Source organism: Glycine max, chromosome 10 (genome assembly GCF_000004515.6).
Source record: "Glycine max cultivar Williams 82 chromosome 10, Glycine_max_v4.0, whole genome shotgun sequence".
Classification (NCBI taxonomy): domain Eukaryota; kingdom Viridiplantae; phylum Streptophyta; class Magnoliopsida; order Fabales; family Fabaceae; genus Glycine; species Glycine max.
Genome location: NC_038246.2, coordinates 27,085,991 through 27,092,001, shown reverse-complemented (window position 1 = coordinate 27,092,001; position 6,011 = coordinate 27,085,991).

Genomic DNA, 6,011 nt, shown 5'->3' with positions numbered 1-6,011 from the left:
ATCAATTTGTCGGCCTTTATGAAAAGCCCACATAACAATAAGATCTTCTTCAAAAACCTGTGCAAGGTTTGAAGATCTTGGAAGCAAGATACGCACAATGAGATAATGAAGGATGCGGCTCTCAAAAGCCAATGAACCGGCAAGAAGCCTTCCGGTCATATCCGCTTGGTTGGTGCAAACCAACCGGCGGGCATCATGCAAAGAGAAATCATATTTCTAATCATCAATCAGTGTACCTTCAAATGGTACACCTTCACTGGATAATTGGGTCAAGTCATAGAATAGGGATTGGTCAATGACCATTTTGATCCCATAAACTTCAGAAATTAAAGTGCCTTCTTGGATTTCTAGGTTTGAATAGAAGGCTTTAACTAAATCACAGTAAACAGGAAATTTTAAAGACATGAAAGGAATAAGATTGGAGTTTTCAAATGCCTGAATGCATTCAAAACTCTCATTTGAAAAGAAATCCATATCAATGAATTTTGGATCAATAATGGAATGAGAAGAGAAAAGATTTGTGTATCGTTTTCGTTGTTCTTCGGATGAGAACAATGAGGAATAGGAAATGGAGGAAGGAATATGTGTTTCTTGAGTCTCGGAATGTCGTTGGCTTCGACTAGAAGAACCCTTTCGCTTCTTTGATGGTTTTGCCATTTGAAGGGATTATTTGAAATTTCAATCGGTTCAAATGAAAGAGAATGAAAAAAGATGAAGTTTGGGCTTTGTGGGGAGTGATTTGGGCAAGAAATGTGTGAGATATGGCAGAAGGGAGAATTGGGAACAAGGGTTTTTGAAAAAGTGAGAAGTTGTAGATTTCTAATTTTGAATTTTTAATATATAGGGGCAAGGACGCGTTGTAATCGATTACAAAATTTGGTAATCGATTACACCTTACTTAACTGCCTGTAATCGATTACACTAATGTGGTAATCGATTACCAGAGAGCATTTTAGTCAAAACTAAATGCTGATTGAATTTTAAGGGAAAAGGGATTTGAATGAATATCAAAATACTTTCTTAAAGAAAATATATATTAAAAAAAACTTTATGAATGAATCTTAATCAAGTAATTCACATATCATATTCAAAATCATGCATAATCATTTAAAGGAAACACACACACACACACACACACACACACACACATATATATATATATATATATATGTATATTCAATTATATCACAATAATCAACTCAAGTATTGAAGAATAAAGATCATAAATATTATCAAAATATTTAAAGGAGACTTCATGCTTTGAGAAAGAAAATTAACTCAATCAAGAACATATAAACACATACTCATAATTTCAATCAAACAAGTCAAACAAAAATTAAAAAAAAATGTTAGTCATCATAAATTAATTGAAAGGAAAATTTCAATAAACTTTCAAAAGAGAAAGGTTTTGATATTACCTTTTTCATGATTAAAGGTATCTAGATCTTCAAAGATGAAAGTCATACTTTTTGCTTTTTGCTTAATCTTCTTGAGAAATGTTCTCATCACTCTCATAATCCTTGGTTTGAAGGTTGATCTCTTTTTCTGAACCATCGGATGAATCATTGTCATCCCATGCAATGTAGGCCTTCTTGGTCCTTCTTTCATCATACCTTTTCTTATCACTTTTCTCAAGCCATTCTTCATTTGAAGGACAATTAGCTTTGATGTGACCAAGTTGGTTGCATTTGTAGCATCTAAGAACTTGAGAGTCTTCTTGTGATCTTCTTCCATTGTTAAAGTTCTGACGCCTCTCGATTCTTCTTTTCTTAACAAATTTTTGAAACTTCTTCACAAAGAGTGAGAAGTCTTCTTCATCATCTGAATCTTCTTCTTCATTTTCTTCTTCATAGAGAACTTTGAGTCCTATGAAAGCATAAAGACAGAGGATTTTGAGTCCTATGAAAGATAGAGGTGAGGACGTGAGTCCTATGAAAGATAAAAGCGAGGACTTTGAGTCCTGTGAAAGATAAAGGCGAGGACTTTGAGTCTTGTGAAAGATAAAAGCGAGGACTTTGAGTCCTATGAGAGATAAAAGCGAGGACTCTGAGTCCCGTGAAAGATAAAAGTGAGGACTTTGAGTCCTATGAAAGATAAAAGTGAGGACTTTGAGTCCCATGAAATCATAAAGCAAAGGACGTTGAGTCCTATGAAACAAGCCAATAGGTACTAGTACCAAAGGGCTCAACCTTATGAGAAAGCAAGAGGTTGACTCTTTGAGAAGGCCTGTCATCCTAAACTCAAAAAGATAGGGAAGTAGATTAGGGAAATCTATGCACTTATAGCCTAATATGAACATGATTTTTGGGATGCAGATGCATGCAACCTTCATCTTGAAATGTAGTAAATGTAGGCTTTGTATCTAGTAATGAAAAAGGTTTTGAATCATGAAAATTGTGTAATGCTCATGACATTCTTTCCTATTTTTGTGATTTTGATTTTGATTTTATTGATTTTTGGTTCTTTTCCCTTTTTTATGGAAAACAAAGATTGACTATCTCTTTCTGAAAGACGTGATAACTCATGAGACCTCATCCTATCTTTATGCAAATCTCTTTGGGGACTCCCTCAGAGTGTATGTTTTGTTTGATTTAGTCACTTGACAATTTTAGAGTGACGACAATGGAGCCATTTGACATTTAATCAATCAATCGAAATATTGATCCTAGGGTTTTCTCCTTTCTTTTTAAAAACTTTGATTATTCTACACAGCAAGAAAACATAAGGCTTTGGGATCGATCATGCGCCCCATTGAAGGATGGCAATGGATTTTCACACTTTGGTATGTGACCAAGTGAAACTTTCCCAATTTAAGATCATAGAGTGATGCCTAGGGTCTATCGATACCACTGAAACTTGATGACATGGGCTGATCCCAAAAGAATTTATACAACAAAGGTCACCCTTGGATTCAAAAGGAATCCTAAGGAGTCTGCATGAGCAACTAACATCAAATGTACCCTACTATCACAATTGTTTTTAGGCATTTTCCACGAGCTCCTAGTCGAATGAGTTTTCTTCTCAAGTGTGCATGTGCAAAACCTCGAGGATTCTCTTTTTATATATTTTTTTCAACAATCACAAGCATGCGTGGGTTCCATTCCAGAATCCAAACTTGAAAGCAGAATTAGTCATTCCTTGATCCACATGGGCTTTATTGGGCTTGTAACGTGGTCAGGGGTAAAAGGGCTATGAAAGAAAGGATTAGAGAGGCTTAAAGAGTGTTTAAGGGTTACATTGAGAAAAAACCTTGAGAGCGTTGCATGTACCTTTTGGGTTGGGCTCTACTCCTTTTGTCTTATTCATTAATCCTTATTGCATTTTGTGCCTTGTAAAATCTAGAGATCTTTTGTCTCTTTTTGCTCATCTTTGGCTGATTTTATTTTCTTTTTTCTTTCATTATTGCCCAACTTCATGCATGTGTTGTTTGCATTGCTCTTCCCGTCAGTTTAGCGGTGGTTCCTACTCAGGGTTCCTATTTTGTTTTTGTTGTTTTTGTGTTGTTTTTAGAAAACAAATAGGCTTTGGCTCAGAGGGGGTAGCAACTAGCAAGGGATAAATTAGTGTTTGGGATGTTGAAACACGACCATGTGTCATTTCAAATCTTGACTAGATACTTTTGCAATTTGGATTTTGGGACAAAACCCCTGATAAACACGCTCCTGATTCTTTCTTTTTTTTTTTTTTTAATTTTTCACTACCCTAATTTTTACCTAGGCCGCCCTTTTGGGTTTTCGACCTACCGGGTGAGAACTTCTTATCTGCCCTTAGGTTCGCTTGAGGCTCATGCATTGTGCCTCTCATTTCCACAGTGTAGGGCTCTGAGGTATCTATTCTTGTCTTTTGTCATGACCTTGTAGCAAGGAAAAAAGAAAGAAACTGTGTAGGTTCTCGAAAATGAATTTTCAAGGATGAGAAATATTTGAAGGATTTTCAATTAATAGATTAAGTCGAATGACTCTTGTTCTTGACAACTCAATTTTCTCTCAATAAGAAAACTTTTAAGAATGATAAAATAAGGTCACATGAATGTCTGTACTTGTTATTTTTTATTTGAAACATAGTCAATCAAACGTTTTTTTACTTTACTCGTCATTTACGGCACCCCCGCCAAACGTGTAGAATGAGCAATTTCTGATTGAACAGACTTGGAGATCAATTCAGGAGCGCAAGTCACTTGAGCAAACAAACCAATGACATACATTCACATTCTAGTGAATGTTAAATAAATAAAGATGTAATTGTGAGAGAGTGAGAGACAAGGACATCAAATTTATCCATATTATTAGCATTGTGACTGTTGTTTGCAGTAATGGCATAAACTTGAAAATCCTAATGAGTCATTGGATACATGTAACAACAACCTTCAAATTGCACCAAGCATCATACATAGTATTGCTTGATGACAGCAGAACTCACGAGCGATTCTCCTCCTCGAATCTCAACCAGCCTGCATCAATCAAACTTTGCATCTTATGCTTCAAGGTCATACAATGCACAATGGAATGCCCCGAAACTCCCCCATGATAAGCACATGTCATGTTGGGGTTTTATCCTCGGGAAAATGGAGGTTGAGGAACCTTTGCTGGGATTATGGCTACCATTACATTATTGACTAGATATGGGAGTAAGTTAGCATACAACACCGAAATTGGGGTGAATTCTACATGCTTCTTTTCTGAAAAATTCCTTCCCTGGTTAGTGCTTTGGTTCGTGTTAAGGGTGGTGTTTGGTATCGGATGTGCGGCAGGCGGGTTTTGTGGCTGATTTAGGGGTGGCCTTTGTGGATGATTATGTGTTCTTGGCTTAATGAGAAGGGCTGATATTGGTTGAGTATTGATATTGTTGAGCTGGTGAGAAATTTGGCCATGTAGGAAGGGCAGTCATAGCATGGGTTTCTCCCTCCTTCTTATTCTCTCCATCTTCCCCAGGCTTCCTATTCATCAAAGCAGGATAATCAAATTTGCCTCTCCTGAGACCTACTTTGATCCTTTCGCCAGGGAACACTAAATCGACAAAGCTTGAAGGCATGTAACCCACCATCTTCTCATAGTAGAACATCGGTAACATGTCTACTATCATTGTTATCATCTCCCTCTCCATCATTGGGGGCGCTACTTGAGCTGCCAGATCCCTCCACCTTTGGGCGTATTCTTTGAAAGATTTGTGCTCCTTCTTACACATGTTCTATAGTTGTATTCTATTCGGAGCCATATCATAATTATATTGATATTGCCTAATGAAGGAAAACATTAGGTCCTTCCAAGAACGGACTTGGGAAGGTTCCAGATTAGTATACCAGGTGACGGCTGCCCCAGTAAGACTTTCCTAGAAGAAATGCATCAACAATTTTTCATTTTTCGAGTATGCCCCCATTTTCCTGTTGTACATCTTCAGGTGATTCTTGGGGCAAGTAGTCCCCTTGTATTTGTCAAAGTCTGACACCTTGAAATTGGGAGGAATGATGACATCGGGCACTAGGCATAGTTTTGCCATGTCGGCAAAGGCATAATTTCCACCTCCTTCAATGACCCTTAGCATTTCCTCTATATGATCCAATTTCTCCCTTTCCACTATAGCAGGAGGGACTCTTCCCACCGCAAAATGAAAGGGTTGTGGTTGTGGGCAATACTGAGGGCCCCCCAAAGTGTTTGGCAAGGGTACACCACCAAATGCTTGCCCTTAAGTTGCATATCCAGGGTAAGGCTCGAAATCGGCCAGAGCGTGGTCTCAGGGTACCTCATGCGTCTCCCCCATGGGTTGAGTGACATGTGCATGCCCAGATTGAGGTTGTTGGCTCTCAAGGGGTATGGGACCAGAGTGGTCGACGTTCTCTTCGAACACATGTACAACATTGGGTGGTGCATAGTTGGGAGGCAGGCCGTATGGTGGGAAGGAATACTCGTTTTGAACTTGCACAAAATGGGGGTTGCCCGTACTTCCCAACTCTTTGCCCCCCTGACCTACCATATCCAAGGCTAGATTATTTACTTGATTGAAGCCGGATGGGT